Source organism: Podarcis raffonei, chromosome 15 (assembly GCF_027172205.1).
Source record: "Podarcis raffonei isolate rPodRaf1 chromosome 15, rPodRaf1.pri, whole genome shotgun sequence".
NCBI classification, from domain to species: Eukaryota; Metazoa; Chordata; class Lepidosauria; order Squamata; family Lacertidae; genus Podarcis; species Podarcis raffonei.
In genome coordinates, this window is record NC_070616.1 from 38,744,211 (window position 1) to 38,767,974 (window position 23,764).

Genomic DNA, 23,764 nt, shown 5'->3' on the forward strand with positions numbered 1-23,764 from the left:
GCGTGAAACGCTTAATGAGGTGGCTTAATGTTTAGCAACGTGCATGACACAGGCACACAGAAGGGTTCCCCCTGCTGTTTTCAAATTGCTCTGTGATGTAAACATGAAAAATGCATACCAGCGATGCTTCCAAATGCTGAAGGACTTTGGTGAGGGGAAAATGCATTGTGCCCTTTCATGTCAACCCAGCAGGCTTTGACTCTTTGCTTTCGTACTGCATAAATGTACACAAATCCTGCTCTATTATTGATTATTTATGAAATGTATATCCCGCCTTTCCTCCCAAAGGAGCCCAGCGCAGCAAATACACAAATGAAAAAGCAATGAAAAACAATTCCAATGTAGATACAGACTGGGAAAGATCTCTGCATTCACATGGCAGCTTATTCTGCCCCCCCCCCAAATTTCCCTGTTAATCTCCACATTATATTTGAGCTTTCACATGATGCAAAAGCCAATTCCAGAAATACAGCAGAATATAGCACAAGTTTGGTGCTCATTTCCATGCTAATTGTAAATTCTGGAAGCAAAAAAACACAAAAATAAGTGCTCAACTTGCACTATATTCCACTATAGTTCTGGAAGTGGCTTTTGCATAGTGTGAAAGCTCAAATGTAATGTGGAAATTGCAGACCCACTTGCAGTGACTCTCGCCCCCAGGGGACCAGGGCCAGGATGTTGATAGTTTTAACAAACTGTACAAGACCAATGTTCTGGGATTTAAAATTGGCCACAACATTTATTGATTACAGTTGTAGGCTTTGGCTCAGGAACTGGGTGTATATCCATTCTCAACCTCTTGATGGAGGGCTGATGGTTCAGCAGGGATGTACCCGGGTTTAAGGAACCACCTCAAGATGCAGGTCTCCCTAGGTGGCCTGTCTGCCACCACGCTTGGCTTCTGGACAGAGTCTTCCCAATGCACCCCTCTAATGGGGTACCCTGCGATCGCACCTGTTTGGGATAGGGATCTTGCACCACTTCACCCCAACCTCATACTTTTTTTTTAATATGCTTTTTATTGACATTTTTCAATAAACAAAAATCAAAAACAAAAAATATATAAAACAATCTTTACAATCATTCTTAATATCATCTTATTTACATTGCACTAAATCACGCCTCGACTTCCTTCCTTCCCAGTTGCAGTTTTCTTGAAATACCTCTTCTCTTACAGTTTCTTTTGCATTTCTGTACACGTCGCAAGATTTATATTAGTCCTGCTGTAGTTCTTAAACTTCTACAATTACATTCTATATATGTTACAAATTTACTCCAATCTTCTATAAACTTTGCCCCTTTTTGGTGTCGAATTTTGTATGTCATTTTCGCTAATTCCGTATATTCAAATAATTTTGCCTGCCATTCCATAACTGTAGGGATCTCTGATGACTTCCATTTTTGGGCTACAAGAACCCTAGCTGCCACCGTTGCATATTGGAATAACTTCTGATCCTCCTTTTTTATTTCATCACCTATTATTCCTAATAAAAATGCCTCCGGCTTTTTTGGGAAGGTATATCTAAAAAGTTTCTTTAATTCATTATATATAAGCTCCCAATTTTTTTTCATTTCATCACATATCCACCACATATGGTAGAGATCCCCATCCTTACACTTACATTTCCAACAAGCTTTGTTACCTGTTTTGTACATTTATGTACAAAACGGGTAACAATGTACAAAAAAATGCACCCCAACCTCATACTAAACTAGAGGCATTCCATCCAATGCCTTATCTGCCAAAAGTTGCGACTATTGCTATGAGGAAGGCGAAACCTCCAAACAGGGCCATTCTGTTTGCAGGCTAATTCCTTCCCGACTTTGAATATGGCAACCATTTGACCTGTCCTTTGAGGCACAGGGAGAACCGTATAGCACCTCTGCAGAGGGAGCTGCACTTGCTGTCAAGATGTTACCATGCATACTTCAATGTTTTGTTAACCCACTTTTAATTGCACCAATCTACATTTCTGGTATTGCTTGAATCCCTCCTGCAAATAAATGGCAGTCTGGAGGCACCCTGTAGTACATTTAACCCACCAATGGAATAATGTAAATTCCATTCCAGCAACGGACATGTTCAAAAACTGTCTAAATGCTAGTTTTAGCAGCGGAGACTCCCCAATCGTTTCTAGATGCGCAAAATCAGTACAATAAGCCAGCAGTTTAAAGGGTGATCAGGCAAAATAAATGTTTTCATATACCAAAAAGAAATTCCTGTGAACTTCCGCAAATCTGCAAGATATGACAGAATGGTAAGAACAATGATTTCTGGGGAGTAATGGATCACTGAGCTGTCAAGCAGTTTCTCACTATAATTCATTATAGGATGGCCCCTCCTCAGGTTCCAGGATGTGTAATTCTGGGGCCCAACCAGACTGGTATTTTTATTGCAGGTGCATTCTGCAACATGTTATTGATACAATAACAGTGCAATAGTGGTGGATTTATTCAGCTTTAGTTTGTTCTGCAAAGCTTCCCCAATGCTACCACAATTTCCCTGCTGGGAGGAGCTGTAACACAACAAAAACAAACAAAAATAAACTAGAACATTTGTAGTGTAAAACATTACATAGAATAATAGAATTGTAGAGTTGGAAGGGACCACAAAGACCATCTTGTCTAAAACCCTGCAATGCAGGAATATTTTGCCTAACATGGGGCTTGAACCCACGATCCTGAAATTAAAAGTCTCATGCTCTACTGATTGAGCTATCTATCAGCAGGAAGTTATGGGATATGCATTGGCTGGGAATAAAGCTGTGTGACTCCCTCCCCTCAAAAAACCTTTGCAGGTGCCCAGAGTATTGAAATCAATATCATGTATGAGCTCCCCTAAAACATCATCAGCACAAATCATCATCAATGTTCAGTAAGAAGGATGCATTCAGGAAACCCTTGATTGAGTAACTTTCAACCCCCTTAACCATTAAGGACAATTTCTGAAAATTTATTACAATAGCAAATGCCTGCACCTGTAAAAGAATGAAAAAAAAGTCCATCTCCTGTCCACTTTCCTGGTATCTGATGCTCTGACTGCTAAGCGGTCTGCCCTTTGGCAGCGGAAGGCAGAGCTGCGAGCAATTTATAATGTGCATAACATTTTTGCAACCATTGGGGTGGCAATCAAACCCCCGCCTAGCGAACACAATAATGGAGAATCTGGTTAATCACCAATTAGTGGCCATTCCCTACTAGGACCCTTGAGGGAGAGAAGGAGCGTGCAGTGTGAGTCACATCACGGTTTTTTCACATTAGACAGACAGGAGCAGTATATTAAAATGAGCGGCAGGAAGTCAAATGCCACCCACTTGTCTCCCATGCAAGTTTTAATTATAGCACTAGATTTTCTCGAGACATGTCATCAGTCTCCCCGTTAAGTTGCCTCCTTTGTAAAACAAAAAATTGGCCTCCGAGGAGGAGGAGAAGCATGTAGCCAGCAAGCAGCCGCAAAGCCAGCAACCGGCACGTTTAATTCTGCCAAATTAAACCACAGCTCATAAAAACGAGGTGGGAAAAGAAGAGCCTAACGAGGCAAGTGACCTTGCTCGAAAGGTAAATAAAATGAGAAAAGGATTTCACTGGCTTCACTTGCTTAGTGAATTAAGTTCAGCTGAGTAGAAAGAAGGCATGGAAATAGCTCGTGAGCTGAGTGCTTAACCGCTGCAAACTTCAGAGCTAAGCTGGTGATCATGGGCCCCCTGATTCATTCTTTTGTTTTTCAAGATTTGGAGAGCTATTAGCATAGTGTAGTCATTCTTGAAAGAGGAGGAGGAGGCATCCCTCAAGAGCCATCAATTGTGGCCAAAAGGAGACCAATGCAAGGCTCAGTAGTAAGTCAGAAGATATCACTCAGGTTAGACCAGGGTGTTGTTGTTGTTTAGTCGTTTAGTCGTTTAGTCGTGTCCGACTCTTCGTGACCCCCTGGACCAGAGCACGCCAGGCACTTCTGTCTTCCACTGCCTCCCGCAGTTTGGTCCAACTCATGCTGGTAGCTTTGAGAACACTGTCCAACCATCTTGTCCTCTGTTGTCCCCTTCTCCTTGTGCCCTCCATCTTTCCCAACATCAGGGTCTTTTCCAGGGAGTCTTCTCTTCTCATGAGGTGCCAAAGTATTGGAGCCTCAGCTTCAGGATCTGTCCTTCCAGTGAGCACTCAGGGCTGATTTCCTTCAGAATGGATAAGTTTGATCTTCTTGCAGTCCATGGGACTTTCAAGAGTCTCCTCCAGCACCATAATTCAAAAGCATAGACCAAGGTAAAAAAGGTAAAGGTACCCCTGCCCATACGGGCCAGTCGTGTCCGACTCTGGGGTTGCGTGCTCATCTTGCTTAAGAGGCCGGGAGCCAGCGCTGTCCGAAGACACTTCCGGGTCACGTGGCCAGCGTGACGAAGCTGCTCTGGTGAGCCAGCACCAGCGCAGCGCACGGAAACGCCGTTTACCTTCCCGCTATAAAGCGGTACCTATTTATCTACTTGCACTTTGACGTGCTTTCAAACTGCTAGGTTGGCAGGAGCAGGGACCGAGCAATGGGAGCTCATTCCGTCGAGGGGATTCGAACTGCCGCCTTCTGATTGGCAAGTCCTAGGTTCTGTGGTTTAACCCACAGCACCACCCGCGTCCCTATGGCTCGCATAAAGGTAAAGGTACCCCTGCCCGTACGGGCCAGTCTTGACAGACTCTAGGGTTGTGTGCTCATCCCACTCTAGAGGCCGGGAGCCAGTGCTGTCCGAAGACACTTCCGGGTCACGTGGCCAGCGTGACGAAGCTGCTCTGGCGAGCCAGCACCAGCGCAGCGCACGGAAACGCCGTTACCTTCCCGCTATAAAGCGGTACCTATTTATCTACTTGCACTTTGACGTGCTTTCGAACTGCTAGGTGGGCAGGAGCTGGGACCGAACGACGGGAGCTCACCCCGCCGCGGGGATTCGAACCGCCGACCATGCGATCGGCAAGTCCTAGGCACTGAGGTTTTACCCACAGCGCCACCCGCTTCCCCATAGACCAGGGTAGGGGACCACAAACCCAATGCAGCCCTCCAGGCCTGTCTATCTGGCCTCTGGGCCTCTCCCCAGATGATGTCCCTCTCCCTAGGCCACAACTCTCACCTGTCCTGCTCCACACTCCTGGATGGCATGTGTAATAATGGCTCTTTTTAGTCTGGGTGGAGGGTGGGGCGAGGTGTGTGTGTAGAACATTTGACTTTTGCATGGCTGAAAAGCAGCATATTGTCTCAAGGTGAGAGTTGTACCTGTTGCTCTGCCCACACTGGTCTTTGGTCTGGCATGCGGCCACTGGAAGTTACCTATGAGGTTATGCAGGCCCCGGGCTGCAAAAGGTTTATGATATATTGTTGGCTGCCTTGAAACTTTGAGCGATATTCTCAAGACAGGGTATAAATGCATTCAATTAATCAATAAATTATATTCCCCGAAAGGTAAGAGGTATTTTCAAAGACTCTGAAAAGGCAATGGAAGTTTATTGAGGCCAGCATTTCCTGGATCCCTTTATAATTCTTTCTACTGGAAAGGTCCAAACTAGACAGTACATTATATCCCTAATTGCTGGGGTGAATGTGCATATACATGTATGCTTTTAGCGTGTGCGTAGTGCCCACGACACCAGCTCCTAGTCAGAGTGGAAGTAAGATGTAATAATGACTCTCCAAGAGCTGCAGACCCTTAGGCAGGCTGGTGCAGGTTGGAATGGGAGAGACACACAATTTTGATTTTTGGAAGAAGTGAAGTATATAAATTCAACAAATAAAAATAATAAAGTTATTTCTTATAAGGTGCCGAACCTGTGCTGAACATGCACAAGATCTTATAGAACTCTTTGGCGGTAACATTTTCTGTTTTCTGTTCTGTTTTGAAGGAAGTTCTTCAAATAAAGCTTTGACTCAAACTTGTGGGCCTGGACAATGCTTTAATCTGCTGTAAAAGGAGTCAGTGTTTTATGCATCCAGGCACTTCAAGCTGCAAAATGTTAATATCTGCAATATAAAGGCTGCCAATCCCCATGTTAAATGTATGAAAGAGTTGAATATGCCTATATTTCCCTTTAAAAGTAACAGTCATGCATGGACAGGAGTTGTTCAGGATTGGGACCACAGCACCCAGGGAGCAGAGGTAACTTTCTCCCCCACAATGGTGTGGTGCAGTCACATTAAAAATTAACCCCGGCTGCTATTTCTCCCTGGAGAGAAGAAACTGTCATTGCTGCAAATAGCAGCTTACTTCTGGGGGAATAGCAGCTTTGAGGAAAGGGGTGGAGAATCACAGTGGAATGGGAAAGGGTTAACCTCCTCAGATGTAGATTGTAGTAATATGGTGCTATGTGCAAGGCCAAAAGTTGATCCCCACAGCCCTTACAGTACCTTCCCAAAGCCAGGTATAGAGGTGCCATGCTTTGGGAAGGAGGCGTGGGGCTCTGGCAGGGTCCTAGAGCCCTCCTACCTTCTTCCCAAAGTTGGGCAAGAGCTAAGTAGGCTTTGGGAAGGAGATTGGAGGACTCTAGGACCCTCTAAGAGCCCTCCCACCTCCTTCCCATAGTCCAGTGCTTACTAGGATTTGGGAAGGAGGTGGGAAGGCACCCCCCCCGGCCCATATGCTCTGTGCGGAGGAACCAGTCAAGCTCTCCTAAATCCGCTTCATGAATGATGGTGACGGAAGCCCACAAATTGCTTGTTCCAGAGCAGTCTTGCAGCAGTCCCACTGCAATTCGCCAACGTTAGCTATTTTTTTGCCCGACAACTTAAAAGCATTAATGAATGGATGTGACATATAGGTAGCCTTTCAGTGTTGGATGAAATGGAGGTCAAAGCAGGAATGCAGCCTGAATTATACCACTACGACTCTCAGCAGAACATGATATTCCTTTGCACTTTTCAGCAGAAAATTGAAAGCCTTTCCACACAGAGAAGCCCCACTCCAATTATTTTACTTGCTTGGGAAAAATAAAAACCGAATGACTTACGATTTCATATTTTCAGTGAAATATACATATACACCATTTAAACAATAGAGTGGCTGCATACCAACTCTGGTCAGATTCCAGATCCTGAACCGAATTGGTCCAATTTGGTTCGTCTTGGGATTTGTCTAGAGTGGCTTGAGGCAGCCTCAGATCATCTCAGGTCAGACTGTCCAAAGCAGGGGCAGTTGGGCAGCAAGGAGGAGTGGGAGAAGGTGTAAGTAGGCAGCCTCTCCCAATCACATGCTTAATTAGAGTTTTAAATCTTAAGAAAAAGTATACATGGTCCCCAATTTGGTTTGGATGCAAAGATCTGGAAGCAGTGCTGTTTGTGACAAACACAGGATGGGGCGAAATTGGCTGCCTCCTTACCTTCCTGGTCAGGAGACTGGGATGGCTAGAGGATCTTTTGGATCCATATCTTCCCCTGAGATGTCTCTGGCATGCCCCCCCCCGACATCAGTGAGGGAAGGACTACAGAGGTGTCCATGATGGGGGTGGGCTGTACAAGGTAAGATCACCATGCCTCCAAGGTGCGCTCTCTCTCTCTGGGGTCGGCAACCCAAGGCCCATGGCCCACAAGCGACCCACGGTGGTCATTTAACTGGCCCATGGACCCCCGCCGCCCGCTCGGGGACCCCTGCAGCCTGCTCCGTTGGCTCCCATGCGCTGCACTAAACCAGCGTGGAGCAGAGCGGGGACCACCTTCCGCGACACTGGCTAGCTTCCCATTGGCTGCAGGAAGCTCTTGCAGCCAATGGGAAGCTGCGGATGCCTCCTCCACACCGGAAGGAGTGCTGGAAATAGCATTTGCGCATGTGTGTGTGTGTGTGTGTGCGCGTGCGCACACACACACGCTCTGGCCCACCGCAGCATCTGCGGGACCATGAACTGGCCCAAGCCACAAAAACTTTGCCAACCCCTGTCATAGGGGAAGATCTGAAACATCCCATGACCTCGGAGATGTGTTCCCTTCCACCTACAGCCTGAGCAGCTAACATTCTGCTCCTTGCCACCTCATGCTACCAAGGCATGTAGCGCATGCCTCCCTGGAAGTGATGGGTCATGATGACTTTCTGTCACTCCCAGGGGGTTTACATGGGGACAGTCATCCCCTCCCCCCATGCAATTTTCCCTGGGAGCTACAGAATCAACTCTCATCTTTCCCAGGGAGACTTGCTCTCGGTGCATTGAAAGCACATGGAAAGAAGCCCAGGCTTAGGCTGGCTGGTTATATAGCTTTATTAAGTTTAATACATATTTTAGAAAAGGGGCACAGTGGAAACAGCACAACACCCTCAAACCATCTTGTAAGCTACTTAAAACGCTTGCTTTAAATGTGTCTTTCAAGGTGGATTTTTAAGGATTCCCCATTAAATATCTGCCTGATACCAGCATGGGAAAGAATTATCCTGCCCCTTCTAAGAACTGGGGCAAACTAGACTTTAATGGGTCCATCCATCTCTCACTTCAGTCATGTTGCTGTGGAGCCAAATATCACTCTAGTGTTTTTGTAGAGTTGGATAGATAAAAGCCAATCAAGAAAGATAGCGTACATATTTTACACTTAAGGTGTATTCTAGGGAACATAAAGCTTGAATCATTGCATAGGCTTACCAGTTGTTTGGAAGGTTTGTAGACAGTAATAAAGGGGATTGTTTGACATCTTGTTCCATTGGGACAGACAAGAAGACCTACAGCCAAATAATTGGAATATAAGTCAAGACATTTGCAAGTCAAGAAACTAAGATGTCAGTCTTTGGGTGCAATTTTCTCCTTTTGAAGTTCTTGCAGGGTGGTAGTGGAAGACAAGTCACGTAAATAAAGACACAAGACAGCCTGTGCAGAGAGAATTGAAGGGGGGAAATGATGTTGCTAATCAATTTCCCCTCTTAGCAGATGCCCTGCCTGAGGAATGAAGGACAGATCTCTACAAGGGGGAGGTGGGTGGTGACAATGCCTGTTTTTAAGGTACAGTTGGATCTGGTTCCCAATGGTCAGATGGAACTCCCACTCTGAAATGAGTGCTGACAGAAGTCCAATGGAGATCAATGGATTTGATCCAGGAGCTCCTCAATGGCTTGGGTCTAAAGTTGGTTTTGCATGAATGGAAGGAACTGCTGCTGGTGAAGGATGGTCATTCGGAATTCACACCTTCCACTGCAACACCCTATGTCCCATCCCACACCATTTGGGCGAGATCCCTGGTTCTCAGGAGCAGCTCAGGAGGGCTGTTAGTAGAGCACATGCTTTACACGAAAAAGATTTACACAAAAAGGATCCAGTCCCCCAGCATCTTCAGATATGATTGGGACTGACTCCTGTTTGAAACCTGGAGAGCCAATGCCAGTCAATTTAGACAGGTAACCAATGTGGTGCTTTTCCAAGTGTTGTTATACAACTGATGTCAGGGACTGGGCAGATGAGGAATGGTGGAGACCGCCTCCCCCTCCTGGCCCCTCCAGGGAGGAGGAAGAGGAAGACAGTATAGATTTACAACAGTGGTTTGAGGGAGGTCACAGCTCAGAGGCAGATGAGGGGGAAAGCTGGGAAATAATGGGAGAGGAAGAGGCACGACCAGAATGGCAGCTGACTGACACAGTGTCTTAGAAAGCATTCCAGACCCTCCATCTCCTAGCCTTAAAAGTAGGAGAGCAAAGAGCTCAAAGACAGAGGGCACGTAGCAGCACCCGTAGAGAAGATGATGAGAATGACGAATGAGGAAGTGGGAGAGACGGGGGTGAGAGGTAGGGTGGAGATTCACTTGGGACAATGCCATTATCCAAGAGGCTGGGTTCTATAGCCTCTCTCTTGTCATTATACTTTCCTGGGCAACTACCCCCAAGCCAATGACAGCATCCTTACAACTCCCAACAGCCCCAGACAGCAAGGTCAATGTCAGGGATGATGAAAACTGTAATCCAAAAACATCTGGAGGACACCACTTTGGCTATCTCTGGTCTACACAGAGCTGGGTAGATTAGTGGTGTGACTTGGTAAAAGGCAAAGTGTGTGTGTTTTGGGGTGGTGGTCTCAAAGGATGAACAGGGAGAAGAGATGTCAAAGCCTTGTGGTTCAAGTGGAATTCCACTTATGAACTGAATTGAACCTGTCTCCTATCCTTAGCTGTAAGTCGTACTCTGAATGTGCACAAGTTTGCCAACTTCTCCCTTCACATGCAAGAAGTGTACACCTGTTGAGTACCTGCCTAGGGCTGCAGCCTGTAAAAACACTTTTGGTTGTATCCAGCAACTTAGACCCTAAGACAGTCATCTCAGTAGGTCTACTCTCACTATGACTAACATTGGATACAACCCTCTTTGCTATTCTGGAATTAAGAGAAAACATGGGCTAATAGCATAAGAAGAGCCTGGCTGGATCAGGCCATAGGGCCCATCTAGTTCAGCATCCTAGTCTCACAGTGGCCTACAGGAAATACGTAAGGACGACAAGTACTCTCCTAGCAGCTGGTATTGAGAGTGATGCTGCCTTTAACAGTGAAGGCAGAAAATTGCCCATGATGCAAAGTTGATTCAAAAGATTGCCATAAATGAGCATTGGTTTCCTTTGGTTCCAGTTCTTACCATTTGCCAGCAGGAGTAGAATCAAAGGGGATGAAAACAAGCAAGAAAATGCTAGTTGCTGTAATTGCATGAATGTTGTTGTCAATACAGTGGGAGCTGTAACAATTTGTGGGACTCCCTGTGGATCAGACCTCAGACACTAACTAAGCAGTGGGTCACCTGTACCTCTCTAGGCAATCTTTTTTTTTTTTTTTTTTTTGCTGCAGCAGCTCCAGAGTGCCTGTTTCCTTCTGCCTGCTTCTCTGCTGCACTTGGGAAGAATGGTTCCAAAGTTATTCATCCAAGGTATTTTGCAGAGGTTAATTCAGGACAAAATCTCAGCGAGCAGAAAGCACAGAAAACTGCCAACATATCCTCTCTCTTTTTTATTGCTTCTGACAATCAGTAGTAAAACGTGCTGCCTCTATCCAGGGAGCTTGCTGCAGCATTACTCATTAGATGTTTGGATCTGCAGGAATAAATCACTTAAGAGCTCCTTCTGGCATTCAACAAGGGCCTAAGTCAAGACTTGTAAAGGTAACGTATTAAGTAGCCATGGGGAGGAAAAAAAGCACCCACAAGCGAGTGTAAATGATGGGAAGGTGAAAAATGCACAACATATAAAAGTCATTGTTTTCTTCCCAATTTCACAAATACTGACATGGTAATAGCAGCTTCCCACCTGCTGATAAGAGATGCTGGGGGCTGCTTTGTTACCGACACATGCACATAACAGTGTACTAATCTGCAGGAAGGAGCTAAAGAGCATATGAAGAGCTCTGCTGGATCAGACCCACCAGATGCCTGTGGGAAGGACCTGAATTCAACAACACTCTCCCCACCTGAGATTCCCAGCAACTGGTCTTCAGAAATACATTGCCTCCAACAGGGGAGGTAGAACATAGCCACTGTGGCTAGTAACCACCAATGGCATCACCCTCCACGAATTTGTCTCTTTTAAAGCCTCTTTTGAACCCATCCAAGTTGATGGCTATCTCTGCCTCTTATGGGAGTGAACTCCATAGTTCAACTATGTGCTGTGTGAAGAAGTACTTTCTTTGGTCTGCCCTGAACTCCCCAACATTCAACTTCATGGAGCTCTGCGTCTACTTTATCCACCTCATGCGGAATTTTATACACCTCTTATTATTAGGCTGAAGAAAGATGCATATGACTTGAACCTGTTGTGACTCTCCACGCACCTCTTTTTGGACAGAAAGGCAGCATCAGGGCTCTCCCCCACACCCAGTTGGAACTCACTAGAACTCAGTTCCAGCACCTCTCAGGCAGGCGCCATTGCCATTAGAAGAGAACGAGGGAGGAGATCATGATGAGTTCTGGCACCTCTTTTTCTAGAAACATCCACTGGGAAACATCCAAATTGAACCCAGCTCATGAGGAGTGGTGAGCTCTCTGTGTTTCTGGGGAAATCCAGTAGTAGTGGGTGTTGATTGACTAACCCTTTTGACTATATATCATGGAACTGCTCCCCTCTCCATACTTAGAGCAATGTTTGAAATTGAACACACATAAAAGGGGCTTCAGACAACTCCCCCCATGCATTGTGGGTGGCTCACCTCCTGCTACAGCATGTTGTAGTCACACCCTAACTACCCACACATTACGTTAGCATGTGGAGGAGCTCTCTACACATGTCCAGTGGGGTCTGCCTTGCATGGAGGAGCTCTGCACATGTACTGATACAAGTATCTAGAGATACTTGGCTGGTGGCAGGTGGCACCAGGTGGCAGGTGGCATGGCCGATGCATGTATCAGTGGCAGGGAATGGGGCTGGCCCATGTGACCCCATGACTTCCTAACGTTGGGGAGAGGGTTTTATTTTTCATTCTGAGGGCTGCATTCTCTTGAGGGCAACTCTCTGGGGTACTCCCCACAGCTATAATTCCCAGAGAGGTTGCTCTTTCCAGGATACTCTGGGAATTGTAGCTGTGTGAAGGGAATAGGGTATCCTAATAATGCTCAGAATTCTTAACAAATGACAGTTCCCAGGATTCTTTGGGGAAAGCTTAATAAATAACAGACATCATCTAACCTCCCCACAAGCATTGGGCAAACAAAGCAGGGGGAATGCTCAATGCATACAGACTGTTTTCAGAACAATCAGAATTCATCATAATGCATTTCTGCCTAAGCACAAAAAGCGAAGAAAAGTTTATACTGTGTTCAAGTTAACATTTCAGAACTCAAAGAATTGTTGTTTCATCTCTAATAAGCAGACATGAGAGAGCATGTTATCCTTACAGGCTACAGGGTTGAAAGGAATGGATGAATTCTTCTAAAGCAAAGGGTTCAGCTGTAGTTTCTATCGATCAAAGAAAGAGGAGGGGGGCACTGGAAACTGCACATTCTTTGTTTCAAAATTCAAACCCAGGAAAACCTGTATCACCTCCTGGCCCGTGTTGCACAAGAACCTCTCACTGTGGCGCAGATGTTTGAGCAGGAATTACAAAAATCAAATTGTCTGTGTTCACCAGACTGAAAGTAAGTGAAAGCCAAGCTTGCTGTCAAGGTGGAGGAAGGGTACAGCCAGAGACAGGTCAGGACTTTAAGCAATCTGATGGAAGATCAAGGGCCCAGGAACAATTTACTATACAGGCAAGTAAGATGCTGAGAGATACATCCTGAATTCAACCATCCTTGATGCCACAAAGAAAATGAGAAAAAGGTAGCAGAGCAACGTGACGGGGTTGCAGTTTTGATCTCTTAAAAAAAAAAAAATACAAATCCCATTCATAATATTTAACTGTGTGTAGACACTGAAGGTTTTCTTAACTCAATTAAGCAGGAGAAAGGAATGGAGCATAATTATGGAACTGAAACAGATGCAACTTCCAACAACTTAATAACTGTAATTCTTTTAAAAAACAAGTCTCATAAAGCAACATTGTGCAGTATCAGAGTCAAAAGAAGCACCACATGGAGGCAACTGGTGATGTTGCAAAAATTCACCACCATTTGATTCAGCATATAAATTTGCCAAATTTCTCATACTCTGCTCTTCTGTTTTCACTGTGGGTCCTACAAGACCAGCATCCTACTTTGTCTGGCTTATTTTTGCCTCACCTTGATTGACTCCAGATGCAAAGCGGCTACGGAAGGTACCAGAGACCACCTTGCTGTGAGTCCTGCAGGGCCTGTCCCCATCTTTGCTGGACCTATTTCAAGCTGGGGCTGCAAAGGGAAAACAGAGAATGTATTCCTGATCCTTTTCAAGGTTGATTCATCTGGTATCACATGGCATCAGGTGATCAACAGGTGGGAAATTTCTGTCCATCCTTCCAGCCACATCCATTCACAACTCCCTTCCTGAGGGGACCCAGTGAGGACCAAACTGGATATGGTGCCAAAGATATATAATTCTGATGACCTAAAGGTTTCCCACAAAAAACCCCAATTAGCAGCCCCATCTGGATGCTTTGGAGATTTAAAAAGATTGAAGAATTGGTACTGGGAAATGAATTGTTTACTCCTTTCCTGCTTCACCATTTCCCTGATTTAAGGGTTGCTAAGCTACACAAGATATGGGAATTTTGTGATTGGAATTTGCACTGTATTTTTCTTTTATAAAAAAGCAGATGAAGTACTCCATCCTCCAATTTGGCTGGTGCTGTGGAGAAGAGGATGGAGATGGGAATCTAACTTTTCACCCCAGACTGATTCTCTAAATTCAAAGGGATTTCTGTACCAAGCAGTCTCAAGCATATACTTTGGCTAAAGAGATAATTCAAATGCAGGTTAAAAACAGAGGGACTAGAAGACATACTTGTCTTAACCCACAGGTCACTGGGATGGAGTTGTTGAGACTGACACTCTAGGGGGGAGTTTTGAGGTACCAGATGCTGTGCGTCTGTCGACCGGGGGTCTCTCTCGCTGCTGTACCTGGAGCTCCAGGAAGCTGAAGGGGAGATTGTGTGTGACTCTTCTCTGTTAAGTCTGGGGAGTAGCAGCTGGAAACCGCAGCACAAAAGGGAAAGTAAAGACCCTGTATTACGATGCCTCTGACTACCACTGAAGAATGCGACGGACCTCCAAAACTATAAGAACGGAACCCTTAGTAAGTCTGATCTCATTGATTTAAGAAGAATCTGCAATGAGAAGAGCCAAAAGACTCAGGTGTCTTGACACAGAAACTGACGCAGAGCCCTCTGGTTTCAAACAGAGTAATCTAGATAAGTATCTGCTACTTCAAAAACAGCACATATCTCCTCCCAAAAACTCTCTCAACTCTTTACATGGAAAGACAGTTGAAGAGATATCCCTAGGAATAAACGAGGACAAGGCTACTACTCCCATAACCGAGGCACAAGTACTAATTGATAGAAAGGTGGAGCTGCTGGAGGAATGCTGCCTACTGACTGCTCAAACAGTTCAAAAAATCTTTGAACAATTACAAAACATCTTCAAGAAGCTGGATAACCCAGATGAAAGGAGGCAACTCACTCCCTTTTTGCCATCCTTAACAAGCCCTGGAGATAAACAGAACAAATACAAATTTATACCTCTAAACCAACCAAAAATCAGAGGAAGCCCCCCTCACTCAGTCAACTTGATACTGAGGCCATGTGAGATTGTTCTCCACATTTTTCCATACAGAGGGCCCCTACCTTACTGGGAGTCATCCTCCTGGGCCAGACATCATCTAAATCTGCTCCTAGGCCTTGAGGGGGGAAGGATTGACTTAAAAGCAGTCAAGAGGCTCACTAACGATGGATATTCCAAAAAAGTACTACTAAGATTTGGTAGTCATAGAATCCCAACCAAAATCTTAAGGGAAAAGGCTCATTTAGCCCAGAAAGGAATTATTCCACGTCGACACTTTGAAGATATATCGCTCAGACCATTGATTGCATCTAAAAGACAGAACAAGTTGAACAAGGCCATTCCAACAGAAGCCGATATCTGCCCTACTCCCGTGGAAGAACCCAGTAGATGGGAGAAACCGCTGCCAGCTACCCGAGAAATCACGCAAGAAAAATCTAAGCTCCCAAATCATGCGATTGTAGCATCAATTAACAGCCTCGCCCTTGACACAACAGACTGGACAGTCCCAGAAGAAGAAGATCTGCTGAATAACTTTACCAACTTACCAGATAAAGAACAAACAAGCATACTCAGTAAACTGACGAAACTACAGGCCAGATTGACCGAAATTCACCAACAAGGCCAACAAAATGCAGTAGAAACAATACACAATCAAACCTCACACCTACCAGCCCTCTCCCCAAAATGCATAGTCAGAAAGAGAGCTACTAATGGAACTTTCAAATGTATAGATGCAGAGCTTCAAATCCAGCCTCCTTTAAAATATGAAATGACAAGGAAAAACTCCAGCAATGAGACCACAAATTCCTGGCTGAGATATCAAATACTAGCTCCAAACGAAATAGGTACCCCTTATTTAAGTACTACAAAGGATTCTAACATTGCCGAACAAAAGATGACCTCCAACAGACCTGACACACTGAGCTCAACACCAAATGAAACCAAAGAAATGGAAGTAGAGACCGAAAACAATCCTACTGTCCATAATAGCCCACCAACCACAGAAATCTCTCAGGAACAAGGAACAGCTAAGGAAGAAAATCAAGAAAGGGAGGAAATTCTAATTTCCCGCACTTTAAAAAAGAATCTAAAAGATCCACCATTATGTTCCCCACCGAAAGTAGCGACAAATGGCTGTATCGGCACAAGACAAAATCCCTCGCTGGACTCAATAACAGAATTAGAATGACTAAATGCTGTCAACCAGCCACCAACTCAAAAACGGATCCTACGCTTGCTGTCCTGGAATATTGCAGGGTGGGGAAACAAAGACGGAGACCCAGACCTAATGAACTTCTTTAAAGATTTTGAATTAATACTTCTACAAGAAACATGGTCAACTAGAGATATTAAAATCAATGGATTCTCCTCCTATACGAAACCCGCATTGAAAATAAACACGAAGGGCCGGCCGAAAGCAGGGTTCTGTTGTATGATCAAAGACAACTTAGGGTTTGAAATCAAGCAGTTAGAAAAATGCTTGCCACTTGCACAAGCCCTACTTTTAACCCAAAAAGACGATACTTTGCTACTTGTAAATGTCTATATCCCCCCATCCAAAAACAACAGCAACAGTGAAAATTGGTCACAACTAACCTTTTATATAGAAAATTTGACCGATAAATACCCAAATGCCTCATTGATAATAGCAGGTGATTTTAATGCCAGAGTGGGAACCAACAATGAACAACTATGTAGCAAACTAAATTGGAATACTGATAATGATATCGCACATGCCTTGAAAATAGGACGATTCTCCAGAGATAGGGTTGTAAACAACGAAGGCTTACGCCTACTTGAATTATGTAACAACTTTAATTTGCAGATTGTGAACGGTTCAACAAAAGGCGATAGAAGCGGGGAGTTTACATACTTCTCCCCCCGAGGATGCAGTGTCATCGACTATATTCTTGTCCCTTATAATATTATAAATTCGATCATGGACCTCAAAATTGGAACGCGTACTGAAAGCGACCATCAGCCATTATTGTTGTCTATTAACTTAAAGGATGAAACCAAGATAACTAAGCACAATATTATAGAACCCTCTCAATACAAACAAATGACCCAATTAAAATGGTCCCAGGAAATGAGTGCAGTAGTGGGGCAAAAACTTACAGCCAACCTGAGAAAACAAGTATTATCCAACTTAAAGACCACTAATTCCTACAGCGATATTCCGAAAATTTATAATGAGATCTTCCAAATGTTCGTAGAACTTAGTACTCCACCTAAAGTTTGGGTACTTAAACATAGCGCTAGCCCTTGGTTTGACGATGAATGTTTCCAGCTAAAAAGAAAACTGCGCCAAACATTTAAAAATAATCGCACTAAACTAGAGCCCTCTTATCTTGATGAAAAAAGAAAATATCATTACATTCTGGCCGAAAAGAAACAGAAATATGCAACCCAAAAATGGCTACAATTACTCGACTCAATTCAGAGTAAAAATAACAAAGCGTTCTGGAACCTAGTGTACGGAGGATTGAAACCCGAAAATCAACTAACTCTACCACCAATTGCAGAATCCAAATGGTCCCAATATTTTACATCGGTATTTAACAATCTACACAGTGAACTTAAAGGAAATGAAACCACTAAAAATAAAATCAATAAACTCCAGGAGTGGCCAAGGGTAGAAGAAGAGGAAATTAGAGAGATAGTTAAAAATTTTAAATCGGGGAAATCTCCTGGGCCAGACGGTCTACCAATAGAATTATTTAAGACCTATATAGATTGGTGGGCAGAACCCTTAGCTCAATTGTTTACTCTCATAGATAAATATGGGATCATACCTGAGATATGGTTAAGATCAATAATTATCCCAATCTTTAAAAATGGCGACCCAAAAGAACCAAGGAATTATAGACCGATAAGCCTATTATCAGTGATAGGGAAAATCTACGCCAAGCACCTTTTATCTAAACTCCTTACCTGGATGAAAAATCTAAATTTACCAGGGAAAGAACAAATAGGTTTCTCCAAAGGTTGCTCTACATTAGACCATTGCCTTATACTTATGCATTTGGTTGAAAAATACAGATCTCAAAGGCAATCTAAGATATATGCTGCTTTTGTAGATTTTCGTGGTGCATTTGACTCAATTGACCGCCCAAAGCTGTGGAGGAAACTCGCAGAATTAAAAATTGATCAGCGCTTATTGATCCTAATAAAAAATTTATACTCTTCCAATATCTGTCAAGTCAAACTTAACACCAAAGGTCACCTTTCATCAGACATCCCAAACTCGAAAGGGGTAAAACAAGGGTGTATTCTTGCCCCCTTCCTATTTAATTTATTTTTATCAGATTTGCCAGATCACCTTCAAAAAATAGAATCACATGCCCCTAAACTTAATCAGAAACCAGTTTCTCTATTATTATACGCAGACGATGCTGTTCTACTATCATTAACGAGCTTGGGTCTGAAACGCCTTATATCTTCTCTGATCCTTTACTGCGAATGTAACAAGCTCTCTATAAATTACGAGAAGACAAAAATTTTGGTCTTCTCGAATGGTTGGAAATTAGAGAAATGGAAAATAAGAGGGCAGGAAATTCAACAAGTGAAAATCTATAGGTATCTGGGAATCTTATTCCAGAGCAATTTAGGGTGGGCAAATCATTGCACAAATGCCATAAAACAGGCAAAGTGCACCTCATCAGCTGTTGCCCGTTTTTATTATCAGAAAGGCAATCAATTTATTCCTGCGGCCAATCAGATATTCCAAACAAAAGTGCAATCCCAGATACTCTATGGAATCCCGCTATGGGTCCAAGCATATAATAGTGATCTAAAAAAGATTCACTCCAGCTTTCTGAGACGTATTCTTGGACTCCCAGCTGTGATCAAATATGAAACAATGTGTGCAGAAATAGGCATACACACAATGGAATATTGGGCCTGGTCCACCTCAATAAAGTACTGGTTACGCTGCCATTTTCGCTGCCCTCCATCAAGTCTGCTCGCTGATTTGCTCAAAGACTCCTACAAATCAAGATGGTATCAGTACCTCGAAAAAAAGATTGAATCTTTAGGCATCGAGCTGGAGCCCCTGTACAATTCTAATGAGCAATACATTTTCCATAATATCCTAACTAGACTAAAGGATGTCGAGAGGCAAAATATTATGGCAGCTGTAAACAAAATTTGTTCGCCCATATTCTATGATTTAAATATCTTAGATAGCAGAGCCAATTACGTCACCAAATTAATAATTCCAGCCCAACGTAGGGCTTTTATGCTGGCCCGTTTGAATGTTTTTCCCTCAGCATTTGTCAGGGGAAGATATCAAAACATCCCTAGAAATAAGAGATTCTGCAGATGTTCTATGAATGTCCCGGACACGGTAGAGCACATTCTCTTTCAGTGCCCATTGTACAGTACGCTCCGTCAACGCGTGCTGTCCCCTCTTCTGGGTGGTCTGGAGCCCCAACAAGGTGAATGTGTGGGATTCTGCCTATCCGACGTTGACCAAAGGGTAACGGCGGGGGTAGCCGAGTTTTTGGTAGCAGTCCTCCAAGGAGCAGGTTAACAAGGAAAACCACTGATTTTATATGTATATATATATATATGTATGTAGCCAACTGCTGCCTTTCTGTTTATATCTCAAGGCTTTTATATGTTTCTTTCTCTTTTATCGTTTTATTTATATAATGCCTAATAAAGGAATAAGTAAGACACTCTAGGGGTTGTGGTAAGAGGGAAATGGGTTTCTGAAGACTAGAGGGATGATCTGTGGATCTGCACTTTGTCACTGTTCCCTTTTTGAGAGCTGAGGAGCTACAGAAGGTGGCTCACCACCCAACTGTTGTTCCTCAAGAAACTTATAAATATTGGCTAGGTTTGTGGAAATGAAAAAGATTATTAATTAACACCGCTTCAGTAACAACACCGAAAAGACAATGTAATCTTACGAGGGCTGGGGGGGGGGGAGTTAAGGAAAGTACAGTAACATAATGAAGATGCCTGACCATCATTAATGTTTGTTAATGTTAACAAAATGTTAATGAATTTGAATGAGTTCATTCCAAGGAAGGTTCATCTCCGGTAACCACCAGCATCTAATAAGCCTATGGGGGCTCAAAATCCATTTGAGCTCTCCAAATACAGGGGAAAATGTGGCCTGATGCAAACCCATTGAGTTGATTGGCACTGCTGAGTGGCTCCAATGGCAGCCCCTCTAAATCCATTCAGAGCCTATTTGTGGAGGAAAACAGATATAATGTCTGTAGGTGACACTGCATTATTGTCACATGGCCCTTAACACAACACAACAGGATGGTAAAACATTGTTCAGTGGTCAATGGAGCAGATGTAATGCAAAGGTTTGGCAAGACCTTTGCATGGTACTTTATCACTTATGATGTGGTGCTAATTCACATCAAGTCAAACCGACCTTTCTACCCTGATAGTCCCAAAGTAGAAAAAGTTTACATTTAACTGTAGTAGCGAGATAATGAGGCTCTGATGTGAACACAGGAAAAAAGCAACCCTATTCATTTAAATCAATGGGTTGGGCACATTCAATGTTTGAAGCTTTTTAATATAGAAAAAGGAGCAAGTAAAACACAACAGGGACATGGAGGAAGTTTATACATCCATGGATAGTATAGATAAAGTGTAGCTGAATGTGGGGAGATTCAGGCTAGACCAAACAAAGTACTTCTTCACACAGTACACAATTAAACTATGGAATCTGCTATTGCAAGATGTGATGATGGCCACCAAGCTGTAGAGCTTTAAGAGAGGGTTAGACAAATTCCTGGGTGATAAAGGTATCAAGGGCTTTGAGTCTGGTCTGAATCCCAGAGATATCTATTTAGCCACTGTGAAAACAGGATGCTAGATTAGGTAGATCTCTGGTGTGATTCACCAGGCCTCTTCTTATTTGAGGAACGGTCTTAGCTCGGATGTAAAACATCTGTTTCGTATGCAGAAGGGGTTCAACCCCCAGCATCTCCAGGTAGGTCTCCTTTAGAAGTCTCCTAACCGAAGCCCCAGAGAGCTATAGCAAGTCATTGTAGACAATATTGAGATAGATGGACCAATGATCCGACTAGGAATAAGGCAGATTCATATATATTCATGTCCTTTCTGCCCACTTTCATAGGAAACAAAAAGGGACACAAGTGGAAATTTCTAGATATAGGTCTGGTGCTAGGTAGGCAGGACATTATCCAAAGAGAGTGGGTCACAGCCACACCACACATTTAAAGCACATTAAACACATAACTTCCCCCAGACTCCTGGGAATAGTAGCTTACTCTGCACAGAGCTACATTTCTCAGCCTCCTTAACAAGCTATAGTGACTAGGATTCTTGGGGGGAAGCCCTGTGCTCTATAGGTATGGGGTGTATGTGACCCCAGAGCAGGATTTAATGGCTGATGAAGTTCAGCTAATAAGGACGCTAATGCACATTTAATGCACAAGCATGATTGCATGGGGAGGCCCTGAGCTGCTACTGTGCTGAGATGGGGACAAAAGAAGGAAGGCATCCTTTGTCATTGATGGACTTGATAGCTTAATGTTATGTTCCACAGGTGTCCTCCTCTCCCCATCACTTTTTCTCATATTGGAGCTCTCAGTGGAATCTCCTTTTGTGAAACTATCTATCACTCAATTTCTGAAGATAGATCTTCAAGCTAAATGCTCTCTTTGGTGTTCTGAGAGAACACTGTGCTGACAGCTGAGACATTTGCTTCCAGAATCCACTTTCTCTGGGTTTATTCAGATTTATGAGTGTTTCCCCCCTCAATGACAGATGTGTACCTGCATGCACAAAAGAAGCTGTGAGATCAGGCCAAAATGCATCTTTCCAGAATAAATGCTATGAAGGTTTAGTGCCATAAGACAGGAGTGCATTTCACTTTTTGAATTGCAATTTACGTTATAGCACATTTAGATTTGCAATAATGAATGGAATAGCCCAGAGGTAAGCTACTGCCAGTGGATGCACAAAATACTAGCAGAGGAAAACAACAGCAACTAAACTCAATTTATGTCAGCTTGATGCTTCGGGGATACATCAGCTCAGTAGGCAGATTATGGTGTATAGCAGAAATTGTTGAGATTGTTTGGGAAGAGTTTGAGCAACTTGATATATAGGACGGCAGACTGATTTATAGAACTACTGTAGTTGATAAAAATGGCTTTCTCCCATCCAACAGAAGGAGAAGGATTGGTTCTTCCACTGGAGTAGTGAAGGTTGGTCCATAAGGGCAAATGAGACACTGTCCCATCAACCTCAGTCAGCCCCCAAATGCCTGTCTTCTTACAACCAGTCCAGGGTGGCCCTGCCTGTCATGTTCTTCCTCAGTGTTGCTGCAGAACTCAGCAGTGAGGAAGATGTGGAAGAAATCTAGATTGGCTCCACCTGCCATTGGCCTCCCTGCCTTCCCCTCTATCAGTCCCAATGGGCACCAGCCAGCACATCCTGCTTTCTCACTTTTCTTCATCCCACAAAGCATTTTGATTAAAGCTTATGCTGAAGCTTATAAGCCTTATAAGGACACAGGAAGCTGTCCTATGCTGGGTGAGACCTTTGTCCATCAAGTTCAGGATTGTGTACAATGACTGGTAGCTCCTCCCCAGGATTTCGGGCAGGGGGCATTCCCTGTCGTACTTGGAGGTGCTGGGGATTGAACTTGGGACCTTCTCCATGCAAAGCAGAGGCTCTGCTACTAAGGTACAGCCCTTCCCCTCAAGCTAAAGTATTGTAAGACTTACAATGCTAGCCCTGTTACCATTTCCAAAGGCTTTGCTAAGAGCTGCTTAACCTGGAAGATTCCTGCCCGGCTATACACATCTCCAGAAATGTCCTGTGACAGCAACACCACTCTCAAAAGGTTGATACAAGGTTTTTATATTTGGTTTATCCATTCCCATTGTGCAAAACAATGAAGAGTTTAAGATCCAATATCCCACCTGTCCTTTGTGTTGCTCAGTTTAGGAAGACAAAAGGAGATGAAAATCACCAGAAGTGTTGGGAGTAACATGACAAGAGCTGACATTTCTAGGTTGTTGAGCATCCGTAGTAATAGATGGTTCTGTGATAACAGTCACATCCCATCATTGTCTTCTGTAACAAAGCTTATTCCCAAAGATGTTGTGGGAGTTCTTGAAGTTTTGTCCTTTAGCTACTGCTGTGATCAGAGGTTTCTTTGTGTTGTTTTTTTTAATCTTCTATTTGCTTCTTATTGGTGGAGATGCATTTGCTGGGTCACTGTGCCAGCATGGAAAATTCTCAATAATTTAGGAGGTGGTGAGAAAGAAGTACAGTTTGGTTTGCCTCAGGAAGCCTTGCAGTGATTGGGTGTGTTGAAGGAGTAATAAGCCTGCTTACACTGACTGTTTCAGTCTGAAGGACATGTAGAAAAGTCAAAGAATAAAGTGAAACCTTGGACCAGGACAATGCAGAAAATGAATAATATAAAATGGCGAGAGCTGTTGGCCCTAAAGATGCCAGTTAGGGGGGAAGAGAGAACAGTCAACCTCACATTCTCCCATATTTCAGACCAGATGTGATTATTCTTCAGGAACAGCTAGATGTTGAAGATGACTTTCAGCAATGAATTGTTTCTCATGAAACATCCCAATACAATTAACAAATTATTATTACTATTAGTAGTAGTAGTAGTAGTTATTTCCTTAATGAATATT